At 42.3% G+C, this 20,483-nt stretch overlaps 1 long non-coding RNA gene across 1 annotated transcript in view; it reads left to right on the top strand.

Moving 5' to 3' along the window:
• Positions 1-549: 549 nt before the first annotated feature.
• Positions 550-20,483, top strand: part of LOC119658245 — a 127,594-nt gene continuing 107,660 nt past the window's right edge. The window contains exon 1 of the long non-coding RNA XR_005250204.1: positions 550-1,066. This is a non-coding gene — a long non-coding RNA (uncharacterized LOC119658245). The remainder of the gene's footprint in view (positions 1,067-20,483) is intronic.

Raw genomic sequence — 20,483 nt, forward strand, 5'->3', positions numbered from 1 at the left:
GGTGCCTCCGGATCTTAGCGTTATGCCTTATAGTGAAGGGAACTGTTAAAGTTTCTGTTGGGTTAATTAGTTTTAGAATGTGACTGTGTTTTATTTGTGAATGAAATTTTGTTTTGAAAAATATTTTTCCAATTGGCGTAAGCCAACTAAATCTTCTTCTAATAATTACAATGAAATTGGATAGATATACTTCGAATCATATGTCCTTATGCGTTACATCATGGAGCGGATACTTCCATCATGAGGGATTGAGAGATTGAGTAAGATATTCAATTTTAACTACGTGAAAGGATGATATCCTTTTGAAATAAAGTTTCTCCCAATCTGAACAGCAACCCCGATACGCTATCATTTCAACTTTTCCGAATTTCCCATTTTCCCCACGCCTAATTTGAAACGCCGGCAATCGGAACGGGCATACTATCTGGATCTGGAGCCAAATCATATCTAGATGGGGGAAATTTTCGGGATGCGATTAATCGGGACTTGGGAATCTCAAGTGGCACAGCGATTGCAGCAGTTCGAATAGATGCGTTGCGAACGCCGGTAGTGATGTAGCGCGTTTCGCGGCCTTCATTTCGGGTGTGTTTTCTGGATTTCTCGTGTTGCATGCAATTCGGGTTTTTCACTGTGTGATCTGAGCATTCACGTTTGCATGATTTTCCCACAGCAGTGGGCCAGAGGGTGCAGTGAGTGACAGAGCTTTATTGTGCAAAAAGGTTCATTAATGTTAATTTCATGCTTCCAATGTGGTTTGTGCCAGTCAACATTAGAATTTTCCCCGGTCGCCAGCTGAATTGAGATAGGTCTCGTGCTACAAGTGCAGTGATAGTATCCATTGTTGGAACCGCGGAGGAATTTGAAGAGTTGTGTTACGGTATCCAAGGAAATTCCCTAACAAGTGGATTGTTGAAAGTGAGTCTTTACAGTGGCGTAAATACTTTCGAGGGGACCCCAATACGACTCCGCTGGGATTAACGCTGAATTAGGACGATCGTTAGCGTGGCTGATGTCGATAGTTCATCGAGCCTGATAACTGCATGCCAAGGATTTAAATCGAAAACATGTGAGTTCCACTTGAATCCGCTTTCATCTTCTTTCCAATTTATTCACTACGTAGAGTGTAAGTACTCGAGTGCGAGCGTGTAATATCACTTGTAGAGGTCAAGCGCACTCTCGAGTGATTTATGGTGGCGGAATGAGATGTTGATGTCAAGTATCTGAAATATGTATCTAATGTAGATTAGGGTTACTTGTTACATATTATGGGGCGTGCTTTTCACAGATTATGGTTTTAATGGATACGTTCTGGTGTTGGTTTTTGTAGGTATCCTAGATATGCACATACATAGCTGCGCCCATATTCTTTGTCAGAGAATTGTTGAGACGAATACGCTGATGAGATTATGGACCTTCAATTTCTTCAAAAATTTTACTGTCTTCATTATTTTCTATTAATGTCATTCAACAGAAAATTTATTTCTGGAAATCAAAGAGGAGCTAATTATTTCGTGATAGGGGCAATCTCAATTTACGTATGTACATTAAGATGCGAATACCACTTTATTAACAACAGTCGTACAAATCTCTCAGATAATTTAATGAATTTGTTTTTTATTGTAACCAAATTATGCCCAAAAAAGAAAGTTTGGGGGATTTAAGATGATTCAATTGCAATTGCTGATAACAATGTGGTCGCTAATTAACATAAAAGGGTCGATGAAAATTAATTAGTCCTTAAATATTTAATATGAAAATCTGTTTTTGCAGTTTTATATGGGAGCTGGCTGTAAAATTGCCAATATTATGGACTTTAAACAACTATTTGTAGGGACATTATTTGGGATTTTTCGCTACGATGAAAGTTGGTCCTAAAAGCAAAATGAAAATTCTTAGGGAGATTATTCTCCCTTTAGTTTTATGTGAAGGGCACATTTCACTCAATATGAAGTTCAAGAGTTTGTCGACAACATTTTAAAAAGGTATTTACTATGGAGAAAAATCCATTGGGTTTTTGAGGCGCCAAAGCTAGATTGGACAATAATTCGTGATGAATATATTGAGTTGGGGAAAAATAAATGTCGTATTTTTGATCCAAATTTGACGCTTTATTTAACATACTCAGAATTATCCGATTTAAGTCAAATATGCCCCATTTTGTTCGTAAACTTGTTGCCATTTAGAAGGCATTTCTTGTTTGGTGGACTCTATATTTGACGTGGTATAACTTGAGACTGAAACGTATGATCATAACACTGTCAAAAAGACACTTGTAGCACAAATTGTCGTCTTCAAATCGCCGTATAGTATGATCCGATGCGATAAGTACAACACAAGATATGTTTAATTGTCGCCATCTATTGACAAAATACGACATTTCTTTTCCCCAACCCAATATATCTGCAAAATACCTACATTGGTCAGATTTACGAATTTTTTTGGAACTACTCTCAGCTAGCTAGCTTCATGTGCTTAAGATTTTCGGTAAATCAAAATATCTAATGTCTGTTTGTCATAACTGATTCCCTCGAAAACGGCTCAACTGAAATGAATGAAAGTGACGTATACAATACAGAATATGGGCATGTGGGGTATTAAATACAAAGGGCCAATTAGTACTTTTTAAAATTAACTTTCAATATCAACCGGAGGATAAGGGAGTTAGGATAAAAAATCTATGTAGCAGACATCGTAACAGGCCTCCTTCATAGAAACTATCGAATCAAAAAATCTGGAAAAAATAACGATAACGCTCATATAACAAATGGCAAAAAACATCCCATTCTGATACGTGCTCAAATAAAAATAATAATGGCATCCAATTAGGATCTTGACCTTGAAGCCTGTCAGAGCACTTCATTCAAGATCGTACTAGGAGCTAATGTGGTCACCATTCCGGGCACCCGTGATTATTACCTTAATTTGGCTTGAGTACTTATTCACAGCTGATTTTTCTGGTATCTGAATCCAGGCATGATACAAATTTTTCTGACACTTAGGGAATTCGAGACGTGATTTTCCCTTGCGACAGCAAGGTAGAATCCCTATTATTCGTATGGGCAAGGGACTGACGGTTTGGTACGACGGCTGCAATTGCTAGGATACTTCTGTTTAGAGAGAAGTTATTTTATTCGGTGGCATTGTGACATGGTAACGAAACCGAGACTATAAGATTCCTAAAATTCCTCTTCTTCTCTGCAGTAATTACGGGAGATTCTACAAAACATTTATCTCGCATCTCCCACTGTTCTCTCTCTTCCTATTGAAGGCAGTACGAATTAACGAGGTTCTCAGATTAGAAATTCGAACTATAAGACCCTTTGAGTGACTTCGAACATAGAAATAATATGGCTTTGGGGTCCGAATACATTGTTTTTATACCATTTGTAGGGGTTTTCTCTGGGGCCCGGCATATTTGAAATAAATAACCAGAAATATATATGACCGGGATATGAAATATTGGGATCCCAATGTATATATTACTATATTATAGACCCCTCGTTTTGAGTTAAACACCTAATTTTTTTTTAAAAATCGAAAGGTTGACTGACGGCTTTGTCCAGAGCAGAGGCAATTTCTCAGACGTTACCTCACCTCTGCCCTGGCAGCAGCGTGATCGAGAGTGGCGACAGGTGGTAATGGCTCCATTTATATATAATCGTAAACACGGTATGAGTACGAATTACATTGAAGTGAAATCCATCGTATGTTCAGACCTAAACTAAACTCAAGTGAAGTGAATTTTTGTTGAGGATGCAAGGAGTCCTAAGTTCGCATTAACTTGATGACGTACCGGACCACTTGGGAAGCAACTTACTTCCTCTGTTGTGGTCCAGGGACGAAACTATCAGTCAACCTCTTGTTTTTTAAAAAAATGTAAATGGTAATACAAATAAGTCATAATGCTGGAAATCCTTCTATTTTTAACGAAGATGTGGTAGGTCGCGCTTTCGAGAATTCACTTGCAAGATTGGTTTGAACATCAAAGTCGATGAGAAACAAATGGCCGAAACAGCATGGCTTCATACGCTGGAAGGTGATTCTAAAGCCTGGTGACTCCATGTAGATCAGACTTTTGAACGAGGAAAATGGTGCACAATGAACGATTCCGTAGCCTACATAACGACGAAATCTATGAGCGTTAACACAATTGTCTGGTTCTGGATAAAATCCGGCTCAACAGATTGGGGTAGGCGGGTCACTTAATCCGTATGGATGAGCATGATCCAGCCCGGAAAATCTATAAGGGAAATATCTGTTGTAGAAAAAGAAGATGAGGCAGACCCTGGCACAGTCAGTACACCAGATAGCTTTTATGGATATCGAATTTGTGGACCTCGGCGCAAAACCGGGGTGTAGAGAGTTTCTTACTAAGGCAGGCTTAAACCGAATATCGGTTGCTGCGTCTTTGATGATGATGAATATGGTTCAATCGATCAAGATGAGAATGTGGTGCTAGGAATCTTAGGAAGTATATCTTTCTTTTAAATAAAAATCTAACTGTCACTCGTGGATGTTTGAGGAAATACTCATCGTCATATCGACTCAAAAAGCGAGGTCTGGTCTAGGTCTGGCTTAGTAAGGAAGTCCAGATATCTCGATTTTGCATCGAGGTTATCTTTGATATCCCTGGCCTCTCTGGGATGTTGAAGCAGAGTTTGCCTCGTCTTCTTTTTAAGGTTTTGTGTAATACAAAAACTTATTAAAGTGTGTCAGTTAGTCTGTTATATGCACTTTTCGCCAAAACGGCTAAAGTGATTCAAACGAAAATTTGGTGGACATATGGGCCCTATGAAATCCCACGCATACGGTGACATAAATTTAGATGGATTTTAAAGGGGACTCCCTATATATGCTTATATGAAATCTAGCCATCTAGACTGAAAACCCCCTTTAAGCTCATCCTAGGAGTACTTAATTTTGCACCAGCATACAGAACAATATCGTGCATACGCATGCCACCGGCTTTTAGTGCCATGCAAAATAAGATGCTGACGTCATAATTAATGATAATAATTGACATTCGCGGAACCACCGCAAAGCACTACTTCGCGAGGAGGACTGCGCTTAAAGCGATCAAATCTGCCGATCTTTGCGTCCTCCTTGCGCGCTCCCATTTCATAGGTTCCGCTTGTATCCTTTTCATTGCAGAGTTCACCGTACACCAGTTCCCTCCGACTTCAGACTTCAGGTTCCGATGATGTTCTGCAGGCTTATGCTGACATTCAGAGAATCTTTTAGGCTTCTCCCCTCTGAGTATAATCGTGGTCAGTGGAACATAACATAACACACATCATCAGATGTGCAACCACATTCAGGACAAAAGGGAGAATCATCCAACCTGAATTGGTGCAGATACTTCCTGTAATCACCATGCCTGACAGGAATTGCATCAGATATTATCAAAGTGTGGATCTAGCGACCCTTCTGCGAATTATCCCACCGTTGCTGCCGCTTTTCCAGCGACTTTCGCCTTGCCGACTTTCGGTATTCTTCAGATGGATTCATTCTCCTTTTCTCGTACAGACATCGTGAATCCCTTGCCAGAATGTCCGCAATAACACACGATGCCTCGCCTGAGATTTTTTTGAAGGCGCTCCTCATCCTTAGCGCCGCTAAGGGCTAACCCAAGTTTACCCTTCTTCGATTACTCTCACTCGTTAATGCTTCCTCCCAAACTGATGCCACGTAAAATGCTGTAGAGCGAACCACTCCGGTCACAAGTAATTTGTGGCTGTATCTTGGGGTTCCAATGTTAGGCATCATCCGCACTAACGATACATAGGTATTTGCCGGTTTGTCACAGGCGTAGTCCTGGTGTCCCTTGAAAGTGATCAACCCCAGGTGTTTGATAACTGGCTTCAAAGTGATCATGCGGCCACCAACACGAATATTAACCATATTCCTTCTCCTACGGTTAGCAATCAAGACCGCTTCCGTCTTCTGTTCCGCAAGATCAAGCGGAACCATCTTCAGTGACGCTTTTATGGCGTCAATTTTTCCGTTTCCGTGTGGCAAACTTCAACGTCTTCAGGTTGTTTCGCGACAACAACCACTGCTAGATGATCATCATTGGCATGGAAAGGACAAGGACCACATTATACATCACACTCCACAGATGATGACCCAACACTGAGCCCTGTGGTAGCCCCTGTTGAGAAGGTGTACTGCTTTGATCCCTCATCGGTATCGTACCAAAGGATTCGTTCCGAAAGGTAATGTCTGTCGGTCTGTCTGTCACACGCATTTTTCTCAGAAACACACCAAATTTGGTGTGGAAGGTGGAAAATGTGAACGCACATGTAACAGTGAATGCACATGCCACAGTGAGTGGCATCGTTCTATGTGGCAGGGTGGTCTCCATACATACAAAAGGCTGGTGTAAATTTTTTTTCTCCGAAGATAGTCATGTTGGGTATCAAATGGAAGGTCTCGATTATTAGTTTTCAAACCTCGCCTTAGTTCTGGTGTGAAGGATGGGGGCTGTGGTAAATTCTTTCAAGGGCCCATACTCAGAGCCTACACCCCCGAAAAAAACTGGAAAAACTCCCGAAACTGCGATTATTCGGTGCCTAGGCTCCGAAATATCCTCCACCACGATGTCTTTTCAAATAAAGTTAATAATAGTATATTGCTATAATTTTTAGTAATTGGGTGCAAAACTCCCCTAAAGTTTATCATGCAGCAATATAGGTTATAATGTAAAGCATCGTCCTACCAAGTTTTATGGAAATCGCACTGTTATTTATAATGGTATAATGAGTGAAACTTGTCAATTCTAAGACTTTGGATGTCAATACCACGTGAAAGTGAATATTATGACATAGTACATTAGGTGCTTGGTACGGATTGCAATTTATATAAGGAATACATAAAACCTTTCATATCTGAAGCGTCAAGCTTCTGGTTTACCGCCTTGTTATAATATAGATATTGCCCTTATAGACTTCCCGGGGTGGATGAGACAGTCGTGGTATCGTCCATAGATGTCTTCGTTATAAGTTTTTGTAAGCTGAAATAGGCTCCCTTGGCTGCCAACACCCGTACGCGGATTTTACCGTCTTAGCTGTTATTGGTTGTGATTTTCGAGAGATCAACGGTCTCAAAGTTGTAGTCTCAGTCAGTTCTCATTTGACCAGTGTGATTTGATGCTGTGGGATTTTTGGTGCTGACGTTACTAGCATGTACTTCGTCTTGTCGTTGTTAATTTGCAACCCAAGATCTTGCGTCGCCTGCTCGATCTGGATGAAGGTTGTCTCGGATTGTTCTTCCCATAATGTCAATATCATCAGCATAGGCTAGTAGTTGGGTGGATTTGAAGAGTATGGCGTCTCTTGCTTTAGCATCTGTATCACGGATCAATTTCTCCAGGGCTAGGTTAAAGAGAACGCATGACAGGGCATCCCCTTGTCTTCGACCGTTGTTGATGTTGAATGCCCTCGAGAGTGATTCTCTTGACGTTAGTCAGGGTCAGCCTAGTCAGCCTTATCAGTTTCGTTGGCATACTGAATTCTGTTATGGCTGTGTATAGTTTTACACTGACTGCGCCGTTCAAGACTCACTGATGGCAGTGGTATTTGTATCGTGATTTGACGTCGGATACCAGTCGACTCATAATCTCGCAATGCTGACCACATTCCCTCTTACAGTGTACTGTAGTGTACCTAACACACTTCAAGGCTCTGATCCAATATGGATTGTTGGGCCAACGATTATTATTATTATTATGCTATCAGGCAGGCCGCCTCGATATAGTAAAAGTTGATTTGCCAATGTAAGAAACGTATAAGATGAGAGGACAAAGGTGAAAATAGGCTCTTTTTGGGGTTTAGGCAGACATTTGTCTGACAGAGTTACAGGCATTTTTCTGTCAGATATTTGGAACTGGAATTGTCTGTCTGTTACAGGCAACCGGAGTCACTTACCTATGTAATTTTGCCCCACGACGTCACTTTTTGAGGCGCGATTTGTGAGTCAGTTGGGTGGTATGAAACAAAACGTTAATATTTTTTTTTCACTGCAAGCTTATAGGAAGAAAAAAAGTTGTCCTTATGGATTCTGGAATTTTAGCAGTTTGTTGATGATATTGTCACCACTGATTGCAGAGTCCACTGTTTCTTGACTGGAATGAGCTAGAATTAATGGGTTCAAAGAATCACATGTGTAAGTGCTACCGAGGCTCTGCAATCCTGCCCGACGGATGCTCTAAATGTATTCAATAATCCTGGATCCTTATATTAAATACGCTGTATCATCCAGTTATGTCAGGCTCCTTGAGTGCAGGTGTTGAGCAGCGAAGTTCTACGGCCATAATAACCCTCTAGACGAAATACCACGGGCTTCGTCGCACACAAGCCGTGCTTTAAGTTGATATTTGCCGTGGGCTTTTCAACGAGGGCAGAGGGGAAGACCGATGATATGTTGAGAAGTTATGACATAGCGTTCCGATGAATCAAAGATGACCTGCGGAATCACTATCGGAGTATTCTCGGATGTCTAGCCGAATCTTGGGTTCTTCCAGGATCCGACAGTGGATTACAAGCGAAGTAACTAGCGAAACTGGAGGCTCCTCGATAACTGAGATATGATTCGGGCCTTCAAGCGTAATGTATGTCTCCAGGCTGGTGAGACAGTGCAGGGACACGCTGAACGTCTGGGTGGCATGCTCAAAATCACATCCCTCTGAGTTGCCGCTCGTATAGAAAGGAACGAGCGAGCCGATGGACTGGCAAAGCGGGGCTCCATTCTTGAGTGTTTTTTGGTGGGCGAGGTTGGCGTCCCGCTTTCAACTGTGAAAGGTGGAATCTACTCACACTACTTCACAGTCGCTGACTTCAAATGGCGAAGGCTCATTACCTGCACTAAGTCAATACGTAATGGATTTATGACGGTTTGGGCGCCACAATGACCTATAGGGGACATGCCGCCAGAGGTTTTATGACTAAGTTTATAACGGGAGAACGAGTAGAGTAGAACGCCTTTTTTATTAGGGCATATCATTTTCACCGTCGTCTTCTCAGGGTGGAGTTGACAATTAAATTTTACTAAGAAGAAATGCCCCTTTTGTATTGCGGTAAGTTTCTAAGGCACGGTGACCGCTGCAATTTTTTTGAAGAACATGGGATTGTAGTTTCTTTGTACATATCCTTTCCACTCCATTTTGGGGTGGGGTTTAAAACTAAACTTTGTATCAAAAAACATTTTAACATTTGCAAAGATGACTCTCAGCATATGTTGAGCAATATTCGTTTTACCTCGATTAAAAGTAAATGCATTCCTAGAATTCCGCATTTAGGAAAATATGAAGTAAATATCAAGCTGAATTAGACTTGGGTGGATTCCAAGGCCATCATTTCATGCAAGGAAATACTGGCGTTTACAATTCCATTTCGATTAGAATTTCAGATTAATTTCTTTGCTCCCATTAACTTGTTTTTAAATGCTTTCTCAATTTCACCAAAATTTTATAAATTATTACACAAATGTCAAAGGTCAGACGACTTGATCGAGGTGGATAGAGTGTAGGAATTTTATTTATCTTCTTCGAATAATACAATATTTGTGGGTTTCCTAGAAAAACTTCCTTCCTACATCCCACATTTTTAATTACTTATTTTTGACGTGAAGGATAACCAAATTATAGCGGTTTTGTTTGATGCTTCCCTTTTTGCGGAATTTTTAGCTAGCACCGCCGCAGCACAGGGTACGTACGTGTATTATACGTACAAATATCGATCGAAATCCTGGCAAGGGACAACCATAGCCATGCAAATAAAAATTCAAAGAAACTCGTCTTGAATACACAAACTCAAATAAAAACATATGCAGAATTCAATTCAACACTTTCTTTCACTTTCTTTCCACGTCGAGCCTCCTGAATAATTTGCGAATTTGTTTAGTGAGTGCTAGCTTCGTACCTCAACACTCAACTGCGCTACAACTTAATTTTTTATTTGTTTTCATTTCAAATTCTTTTGGAAAAACGTGGAATGTAAACATTGAAAATTGTGATTAAAAATTTATTTTCCTCTTTCTCGTTTTTTGGGCATGCAACTTTATTAATTTTCCATTTCAAAAGTTTCTTGGGCGAGTATTTCGGTAACCATTAAAGTTTTCGTTTAGAATGGATAGAAACTGTCGCCACCTGTGAATGGTCTTCTGAGGGACCAAAAAAGCGAATGAAAAATGTTTCTGCTCTAGCTCTTTGCACGATTTGATAGCGAATAGTGCAAGTGAAAGTCATCAATCATCACTAATGCTAGTTCCACTTTGATATCACCCTTAGATGGCGATTTGGTCGTCTCTCCCGCGCTGCTCTAGAGGTTATATCAGGTATAGATAATGAAAGAGGGACGAAAAGACAATATCAGGGAGATTGATGTGAAAAGTTATTCTCAATTTATTGAAAGTCTGTATTTTTCGAAATTAATGATTTTAGTGCAGAATACAAGCTTTGCTTTTTTGTATTTCGTTTTGTATCCTGTTGATCAATCCTTGGCTAGAATAGTTTTGCTAGAGGGTTTTTTTTTGGGGTAGGGTAGGTGAATGCATTTACGCACACAGTGTTGGACTCCTGATTCGGTACGTCGTCGGACTACCAACTAAAAATCTCCCCATCGTCAGACAGTTAGCCTGGAACCGTTTGTCACATTACTTCGGGCAAGTCCCCGAACTCTCCCGCCTTGCGGAGCCTTCAAATCAGGGAATTCCTTTCACCAACGGGAGGAGAGAGGAGGAAGGGAACTGTCAGTTCAAGGAGCCATCCGGCTCCTCCACCGGTCGAGTTCTATATTTTTAGCAACGAGAAGGGCCCGAACGTAATGGGCAGCACATCAGCAGTCCTCAGCATCTCTTCGACAATGTTGTCTGGAGAGAGATCCCTTGTGTTTAAATAGAGCTGCTGATGAACCCCATCCCACCTTCCAGAAGAAAAAAAAGTGTGGTGGGCATCGTCCACAACTCCATTCCAAAACACATAATCCGGAGAACACCCCTTTCCAATCTTGTGCAGGTAAGACTGAAAATGTCCATCCACGCACTTAAAAATTGAGTAAGGAAATAGTCAGTCTCACCATGCTTCCGATTCAGCCACGCACCTAAGTTGCCGATGAGCCGCGCAGTCCATCTGCCTCTAGTTTCATTTTGCCACGACAGCTGCCACTCGTCTAGAGTGCGTTGCCCGCCCGTAGGACCCCCAATGTTTGCCACTAGCCTACTTAACGCCGAAACTCCAGCTCCAGCCTTGCTCGCTGCTGCTTTGATTTGCTCAGAAAAGCTCATCTTTGAGTCAAGAGTCAACCGTTGATTTTAACTCGATGATCGACTCGCCGAACGATATGGGACGGAGGGTCGGAATTTTCTTTTTAGTCAGGATGACTACTGCGGTTTTTTCCAGTGCAAGGTTGAAACTATGAGTAGTCATCCATTCGCTTACCCGTCGCATCAATATGCCTAGTCTGCTTCGCCTATTCGACAGTGCGTCCAGCAACAAGCGCTGCGACATCATCTGCATAGCCGACCAGGCGCAACTCTTCTGGCATGTCGAGTTTAAGTAGACTGTCATAGGTAGCGTTCCAGAGTTCCGCCCCTAGGATGGATCCCTGTGCTACCCTCGACGTGACCTCCATCCACCTTTGACCCTCTAGAGTTTCATCGAGCAGAGGGCGGTTCCTCAGATAGTCCCTCAATATCCGTAAGAGATAGTTCGGTACGTTGAAAGTATTGTCTAGTGTGCCTAGAATGTCTTTTCATCTTACAGAATTAAAGGCGTTTCTGACGTCAAGTGTTACGAGGAGCTCCACCCGTCGAGTTCGGCGGTTATGTGCCTCTGCTCGTCGAACGGCGTCCACGACTTGCATGAAAGCATCAATTGTGGATCTCCCTGCTCTAAAACCAAACTTCCAGGGAGATGAATCTCCGGCAGCGCGTATCGCTACAGCGAGCCTATTTCTAATGAGCTTTTCGAGCACTTTCCTAGCAGTGTGAAGCATACATAGTGGCGGTATACCAGTTTGTATACCTCTGCTGGAATACCATGGGGTCCTGGCGCCTTCTTGTTTTTCATAGAGAGGACTGCCTGTTCCAACTCTTTTATAGAAAAAAGTGGACAGTCCCCTGCGCTCTCCGCGCCGACGTCATCATCTCATACGGGGTGCGCAGGGAAGAGTGCCCTTACAATGCGGTCCATCTGTGACACTCCTTCTGGAGTTCTGCGATTTCCACTGTCGACCAATACATGGAAGGTTTCCGGCGCCTCGATGTCTTCCTGGGCATGGAGGCTCCGCAGACTGTCGTTATCAGGTTCATAACTGAAATTACGACAGTGTCAGTTGCGGTGCCACCGCTCCCAGGAGCACCCTCCAGCGTGGCCCCACCTGTTTCCACAAACTTTCCGGTGTTCACTTTCACGACGTTCCATGCACAGAAAGATCGCTGGGGTGGCGCACACCGAGAGTGTGCTGGATCCGGTGTTTAGAACTACCAGTCCTGTTCTCGCCGCCATTTCCAGAATTCGTCTCCCTCTGGAATCTGTGTGAGGCATGCCCCATTCAAGTGTCCTAGCATTGAAGTCACCTCCGACCAGGATCCGCCCATACATGCTTAAGATAGCGTCCTCCAAAGCATCAAGCCTCCGACAAAAGTCCGGCATCGTCTCATTCGGCGTAAGATAGGGATATCGCACAACGTGGTGACCAACGGTTGCAATGATACACTGCAAATTCCGCTTTCTAAATATCTACTCCACAAATTTCCTTCCCTATTAGAAATTGTATGGGACTGGAATGCTACAATACAAGTTATAACCGCGGATATCCTTACTTCGGATGTGAACAAAACGTGTTACGCCACTAGTCCACCGCAATCTCTTCGTCTACATTACCGCAATCTCTTCGTCTACATTACCGCAAGAACCATAGAGAGCGATAGAAAGGACGCCATTGCGGTAAATTTTAGATGTGAGACCTTCGTTTATACGTCGATAACAAAGAACACCAGTTGTGGAACCCTACTCAATCCAGGTTGCGTTAATGCGCGAAGCAATTTCATAATCGTATTGACACGAGATATGTAAATCGCTTAGTTCTGAGCAGGTCACTGCCGCGGTCAGTGCTGTCTGTTTCATGGCGATCGGTGGTAAAATTCAGTTTTACTTAGATCCAATCTGAGACCGTGTTGCATGAGGCGATTATTCTATTTTTTGGACAAGTTGCTCGAGATCAGTTTTGCTATTAGATGCTAGGAAGGTATCATCTTCATGAAGCAGTGTATAGGGTACTGGACATTGGATGTGGCGTGTGATGGTGTCCATAACAAGAACAAGGAGGGGTAGTGAGATGACGCTGCCTTGACAAATACGAATAGAGACACCAAACGGTTTTGATGCACCCTTCACACTTCGAAGTTTACTTTTCGGATCATGGTAGAACAATTGAACCTAGCGAACGAGTTCCTCTGTTCTTCATACCGTCAAACGAATTCTCTAGATCCAGAAATGCAATGTAAAGAGGGCGATGCTTCTTACGGTGTTTCTCCATAAGTAACCGCGCAGCGTAAATCGCGTCAGTAGTTTCACAGTTCTTAATTTCGCGAATATGGTTGTCAAGAATGCGTTCAAAAATCATCTTTCTCGGCATCAGGTCGAGCTGTCTGTGGTGCTTACGTGGTGAAGAAGTGATTAGTGCGATCAGCTGATATAATGGGGACTTCATCAGTCGATCGGACAATCGTTCAACTTCTTTAATGGCACCACAGAAACCCTCTAAGATTAAGATGGCAATCCCAACATGGTATTGAGTGTGTGGGCTATCAAAATAGAGAAGTTATAGCCAATTTTACCGCGTTCGAGTTCTATGTCGCAGTTTTTGGCACCAGACCATCGGGTTTCTTGCAGAGCGCAGATATCAATGCGCATTTTCCGGCTCTTGTGAGTTCCTCGGTCTTTCCAGTTAGGGTCGGACTAACTTACTTACGTCCTGACGTCGTCCATGCTTAAAGAACTCTTGAACATTTTTGGACAGGACCAGGGTCCGTCCTGCCGCGTCGACTGAGGTTGGCACCCTAGCCAAGCTTGTTGCTCGATCCGAGTATACTTCATTTGTCTCTTTTCTTGATCACAGCATATTATTTTTGTTTTGCTGAGGATAGAATTCGCACTATACGTTGTCTCAAACCCTCCCATTTTATCTGGGCTTGGGACCAGCATGATATGTTAATAACATGGCGGAGCTGGAAAATCTCATCGAATGAAGATGGTTAAGCACTTTTACATCACTAATTTGGCGACCGTCCCCTTTGAGACGATCTCCATTGAATTTTGATGGTCGTTCGGCAAAAAATCAAACTCATCGTTATTAAAATCGATTCAATATGTGTTTCTCCGCCTGTCTGCCTGTTTGTCTGTTTTGAAGGTTTTGTGTGAAACAAAACTTTATTAAAATCGGTTTATTATCTCTCTGTGTGTTACACGCACTTTTCTTAAAAATAGGGACTAACGGTTTCGTCCAGGGCAGAGGCAACACATCAGACGCTGCGTCACCTCTGCCTTGGGAGCAGCGTGACCGTAAGTGGCAACAGAAGCACAATTTTTTTTTTACAGAAACACAACTTTTTTAATGATGTAAAACTTAAAATAACAGAGTGAAAAACACAGAAGGTGATTAAAGGAAGACAGACAGGAAAGAAGCTCGTTAAAGCTACACCTTAAACTAATGAAAAAAAGGATGACAGACTAGACTAATTAAAAAAACATATAACATATAACCTACGGGAAAAAGAGGAAAAGAGGAAAGAAAACTGAAACCTCTTACGGCTAAAAGTCCTTAAAATCGAATTGCTGGACTTATCAGGGTAAGGCCAGGTAATTAATTTCCGCTCAGGAGCCGTCAGTAGACTGCTAATGATGGTTCAATCTTTGCAGATTGACGCCACAAAAGGAATCATTTGGAGCCTTTATTCACAGATGCCCTTGGAACTGGACAGGGCTGGTAAAAAGGTTTTCAGTTGGCGACTGAGTTCCGGCAGGCTGCACTTAAAGAGCTCCTGCGCCTTGCTATTAATGACCTCATGTACATTTGAGGGTGGTGTCTGGGCAGGCATCTGTTGGCTTTTCCTTAAAGGGATGCCGTGGGTGGCCTGGGCGTAGGAGACGCCATTTTAGATGATTGATGATTTCCTGCGCTTTTCTTGAAAACTAAGAAGGCGGAACATTTCCTATAATTAGCCGGATGTTCTGTTGAACCACCAGTTAAATGCAGGCGGGTTTTTCCTCCTGCATCTTAAGCCATTTGCCTGGCGCATGTGAAGTCTTGGAACTGTGATGAATCTGGAGCTGGTGACACCTTTGCTCCCCTTTTCGCTGTGGACATTGTTGTCCATCTTTTCTCTTGTTAGGTTATCGTTCCTCTTTTTTTTTTTTTTTTTTTTTTTCAACAACGTTATAAAACTTATATCTTATACTAGTTATAAATTACTTACAATACTAACAATGATTTTATCTTAACTAACTTTTACTTAACTAATTTTATCTTAACTAGAAAAAATTAACAATATCATTTTATAATACTACTAATACTATGCATTCTTATAATACTAATGCCCTTAAGCTAGGATAAGTTTCTTTTTTCAGTTCTTTTGTTTTTAAGTTATTTAAAGTTTTATTTTTGTGTGAATCAATTTTTTGGAATAGTTTCAGGGCTTTATCTTTAATGTACTTATCTATGGTTTCTAATCTTAAATCGCTATGTATATCTAGGTTTCTTATATAATGCGGGACATTGAAAATTTTTCTTATAGCTATATTCTGACATATTTGCAGTTGCTTTTTATATGTCTTACAAGTTTGGTAGAAAATACTGCTCCCGTATAGCAGAGATGGGCGAATTAATTGTTTATAAATTAAAAGACGATTCTTAATGTTTAGTTTCTTAGATCTAATTAAAGGGTAAAGGGATTTCAGGGTACCTGTGCATGCGTCTCTTTTCAACTTTATGTGTTTTCTCCAATTTAGTCTGCTGTCGAAAGTCAGTCCTAAATATTTCGCGGTTGGTTTCCAATCGATGGGCTGATTTTCGATTTGGATTTTTCCCGGTTTCTGTTCTCTCTTTCTTGTGATGAAGATTGCCTGGGTCTTCTCCGGGTTTATTTTTATCTTCCACTTTTTGAAGTATTCCAACATTGTGTTGGTTGCCTTCTGGAGATTGCTAGTGATGAGGCGTGCCTGTTTCGATGTGTGGAAGAGGCATGTGTCGTCCGCGAATAAGGAGATCCCTGTGAAGCGGTTAAATTTTCTTGGAATGTCCGCCGTGTATACTGTGTATAACAGCGGGGAAAGCGGCGATCCTTGGGGTACTCCTGCCTCAATTCTTTTTTCCGTTGATTGGTGCCCCTCCAGTGCCACCCTAAAACTTCGATCTGCAATAAAGGATTGGATCAGTCTTATCATAGAATCAGAAATTTTAAATTTCTTTAGTTTGGCTACGAGCCCTGCGTGCCAGACTTTATCGAAAGCTTTCGATATATCGAACATCAATAGTCCGGTCGATTTCCGCTTATTCAAACCACTGCGAATGTGCTGGACTACTCTGGCCAGTTGAAGTTCGCATGAATGATCTCGTTGGAATCCGTATTGTTCCTCTGGGATGATGTTGAGCTCGTTGAGTTGATCCTGCAGTCTGCTCCGTATTACCCTTTCTGCAATTTTTCCAATTGTTGGAAGCAGGCTGATGGGTCTCCAGTTCTGTGGGAAGGTTGGGTTCTTTCCCGGTTTCGGCAGAAGGATGATGATGGATTTTTTCCATGCTTTTGGATATGTTCTGAGACGGAGTACTGCATTTATTACTGCAGTGATTGATTCGGCGATGTTATTCGGTGCATTCTTGATGCATTCGTTTGTAAGCATATCCCATCCTGGGGCTTTTTTGCTGCTTAGTCCATGAATGATGGTTTGGACGTCCACCTGATCTGTTTGCAGTTCCCAGTCTTCTCTTTGTGTTGAGTCATCTTCTGTCTCTGTTTCTGACTCGTACTCTTCTTCAGATTCGTCGTCCGATGCGGTGTTCTCCCTGAACTGTAGTTCGAGTGAGTCCGCGAACGCTTCGGCCTTTCCCTCTTTATAAAATTCAAGGCCATTGGGGCCATGAATTGTAGGCATTTGCCTTCTCGAGCCTCTTTTAAAATATTTGCTGAGCCGCCAGAAGTTGTTGCTTCCCGGCTCAAGATTTTGGATAAAGTATTCCCACTGTTCGTTTCTGAATCGGTCAATGTCATCTCTGATAACATTAGTGAGCCGATTCGCTTCTCTTTTCAGGTTGGGATCTCCTGTCATTCTTCCTCTTTTTCTGATGCGGTTTCTCTCCCTTATTCTATCTTTAATATTTCTTGGGAGTCGGAAGTATTGTTGGTCGTTTACTTCTCTCTCCGTTGAGCTCTCCTGCTTGGCTGAAGTTATTTGGGCGGTTAGGTTTTCAATCTCTATCTCTACCTGCTCCGAAGTTTCTAGTTTTGAGGTTGTGGTGTATTGTCTTAGAATATGGCGGTAGGTGTCCCAGTTGGTGGTTTTTATCATTTTCGGTGGATTTTCAATATATAAGTTGTATATTGAAAATAACACCGGTTTGTGGTCCGACGAGAGGTCGTCCAACACGTTGATTGTGATGTGGTTGCTGTAATTCTTTGTAATAGCCACATCGATTATGGTGCCGGTTGTGCTGCGTCCATAATGTGTTGGTTCCTCTGGTGCGTGAATAGTTGCTTCGTTTCCGTTTAGGAAAGCGAGCAGTTCTCTCCCCGCTTTGTTGTTTCGGGTTGCTCCCCAGTCTCGATGACGCGCATTCAGATCCCCGGCGAGAAAAGTCGGTCTGTCCCCGTTGAGTAGCAGTTGAAGGTCCTCTGAAAAATTATCTGCTGATGGAGGACGGTAGGCTGATATGATTTTTATATCAGCTGGTCCTGTCCTTGCCTCGATGACTGTAGCTTCCATTCCAGTGATGAGTGGTGTTTCCAGGCGGTGATGCTCGATGCTTCTCTTAATGAGGACTGCGGTTCCCCCTCCACGGCCAGTAAGTCGGTCGTTTCTATATATGTTGTAGTTGGGTACTTTAAGTGGGTCTGTTGGTTTGAGGAACGTTTCCTGTATGAGTAGTATATCTACTTCTGCCTCGTAAAGGAATTCTTTCAATTCTCCCATTTTTCCTTTTACAGAATTTGCGTTCCATGTGATAATGTTAAGCTTAATGCTTACCATGGTGGATTTTAGTTGGGTTGCCTAAAGGGATCTGAGAGCTAAACAGGTTTTGGATCATTTTAGTCATCATTGACTCCATCATGTTTTGTATCTGTGCTTGCATGCTGCTCAGCACTTGATCCATTTGCACAGGCTTCGGGTTCGCTGAGGAAGAGGGAGTTTTCGGTGCTGTTGGAGTTTTTCCTGCCGGCTTATTGATTGGTTGTGATACCTGTGGAGAAGAATTCGATTTCGCCATCTGGGCGAAGGTTTTTTTAATGTTTTTAGGGTTTTTGGGACATCCGCCGTAGCTGGCTGGATGATCTCCTTTGCAGTTGGTGCAGGTTGCCTTCTGCTCCTGCTTCCTCTCGCATTTGGAAAAGTGGTGCGATCCCTCGCATTTAACGCAACGTGCGTCAGCGAAACAGTTATTCGCAGAGTGTCCAAACTGCTGACAGTTATGGCACTGCGATTGGGAAGTCCTCGGCTTTTGGGACTCGATTTTCACGATCAGGTGGCAGATCGATTTTACATTGTATATGCCGGTTTCGTTTTTCGGCATTAACACCTTCAGTAGTCTGGAGGGCCCGTTCTTCATTTTTATGAAGAAGCACTCTATGGGATGGAAGCCCTGATCCTCAAGGTCTTCCTTTACATCTTCGGGCGCTATACCCTCGAGCCCCCGGATTATAATATTTATGTTCTTCTCTTCTGGGAGAAGATATGTGTGGAATTGAATTCCACTTTCCCTAAAGAATTTAGTAATCTTCCGATGGTCGCTCGGCTGCTCTGGAGTTATTCTCACTCCCAAGTGAATCCTCCTCGCGTGAAGGATATTAATTTTCCTTTTCCGCAATTCCTTCTCAATGGCTGGCCATTTTGATGGCTGCCTTAGGATCACGGGTACCGTGCCCTTTTCGGCTTCTTTAGCCTTAGGACTTTCTTGTCCTGAAGGCTTTGCCTTTTCCGGCGACTTCTCTACGGTTTTTTTTTTTTAAAAAAAATGGGCGGAAGAGTTGGCACTGGTTTCGGTGGCGGCAGAGGTGGAAAGTCTACATCTTCCTCCTCCTCGGCATGTGAAGTGACGCACTTCACATACTTATAGGGCATGCTGCAATTGACCGCGTCACCTCCTTGTTTCGAACAGACTCCAATTTAACGAGCATGTTAAGGAGTGTCTTTACACGGGCGAGCTTCGGCGTGTTGAAGGTTTGAACATGATTAGCCAGAGGTTGAGCGAACGATTTTCTCGTAGACAGCGTCTTGTCGCGTACTCTCTGACGTCTGTGGCCTCGGATAAGCCGGCCTGCGCGGTGGCAGTCATCACGTCGGTTCTCGGATGGAACCTGTGCAAGCCCCGGATAACTATATTCATCGGTTTCAAGCTCTTGGGGATGTAGGAGAAGAAGCTCTTCCCCTTTCTTGCCAGATAATCTCTTGTCTCGTTGAAGTCACTCTTCAAGTCAGTTCAAGAGCACTTTGGTTTTAGCGCCACTTTTCCTCAGAGTATATTTATTCGGGAGTGACTCGAGGTACTCCGAGATAATGGCAGGCAGAGCTGCCTCGTCTTCACACAGGATGATGGGCGGAATTCGCACTTTCTTATTCTTGCTGCGGGTGCTGGATTCGTCAAGGTGGTGCTGTTGTCGGCGGTACTCGCGACTGCGATGTTCGCTGACGTAGTCTTGGAAGTGCACGGTGCGTTCTGGTCAGGCTGCTGCGACTGAACTGCCAATATGATACGAAAGTAAGTGGAACACGCAGACTTGGAACTGTGATGAATCTGGAGCTGGTGTTCGACACCTTTGCTCCCCTTTTCGCTGTGGACATTGTTGTCCATCTTTACTCTGGTTGGTTATTGTTCCTTTTTTTTTTTTTTTTTTTTTTTTTTTTCAACAACGTTATAAAACTTATATCTTATACTAGTTATAAATTACTTACAATAATAATAATTTTTTCTTAACTAACTTTTACTTAACTAATTTTATTTGAACTAACAATATTAACAATATTACTTTATAATACTAATTACCTTAAAATACTATACATTCTTATAATACTAATGCCCTTAAGCTAGGATAAGTTTCTTTTTTCTTTTTGTCTGTTTTTAAGATATTTAAAGTTTTATTCTTATGTGAATCAATTTTTTGGAACAATTTCAGGGCTTTATCTTTAATGTACTTATCTATGGTTTCTAATCTTAGATCGCTATGTATATCTAGGTTTCTTATATAATGCGGGACATTGAAAATTTTTCTTATAG

This window comes from Hermetia illucens, chromosome 5 (genome assembly GCF_905115235.1).
Source record: "Hermetia illucens chromosome 5, iHerIll2.2.curated.20191125, whole genome shotgun sequence".
NCBI lineage: Eukaryota > Metazoa > Arthropoda > Insecta > Diptera > Stratiomyidae > Hermetia > Hermetia illucens.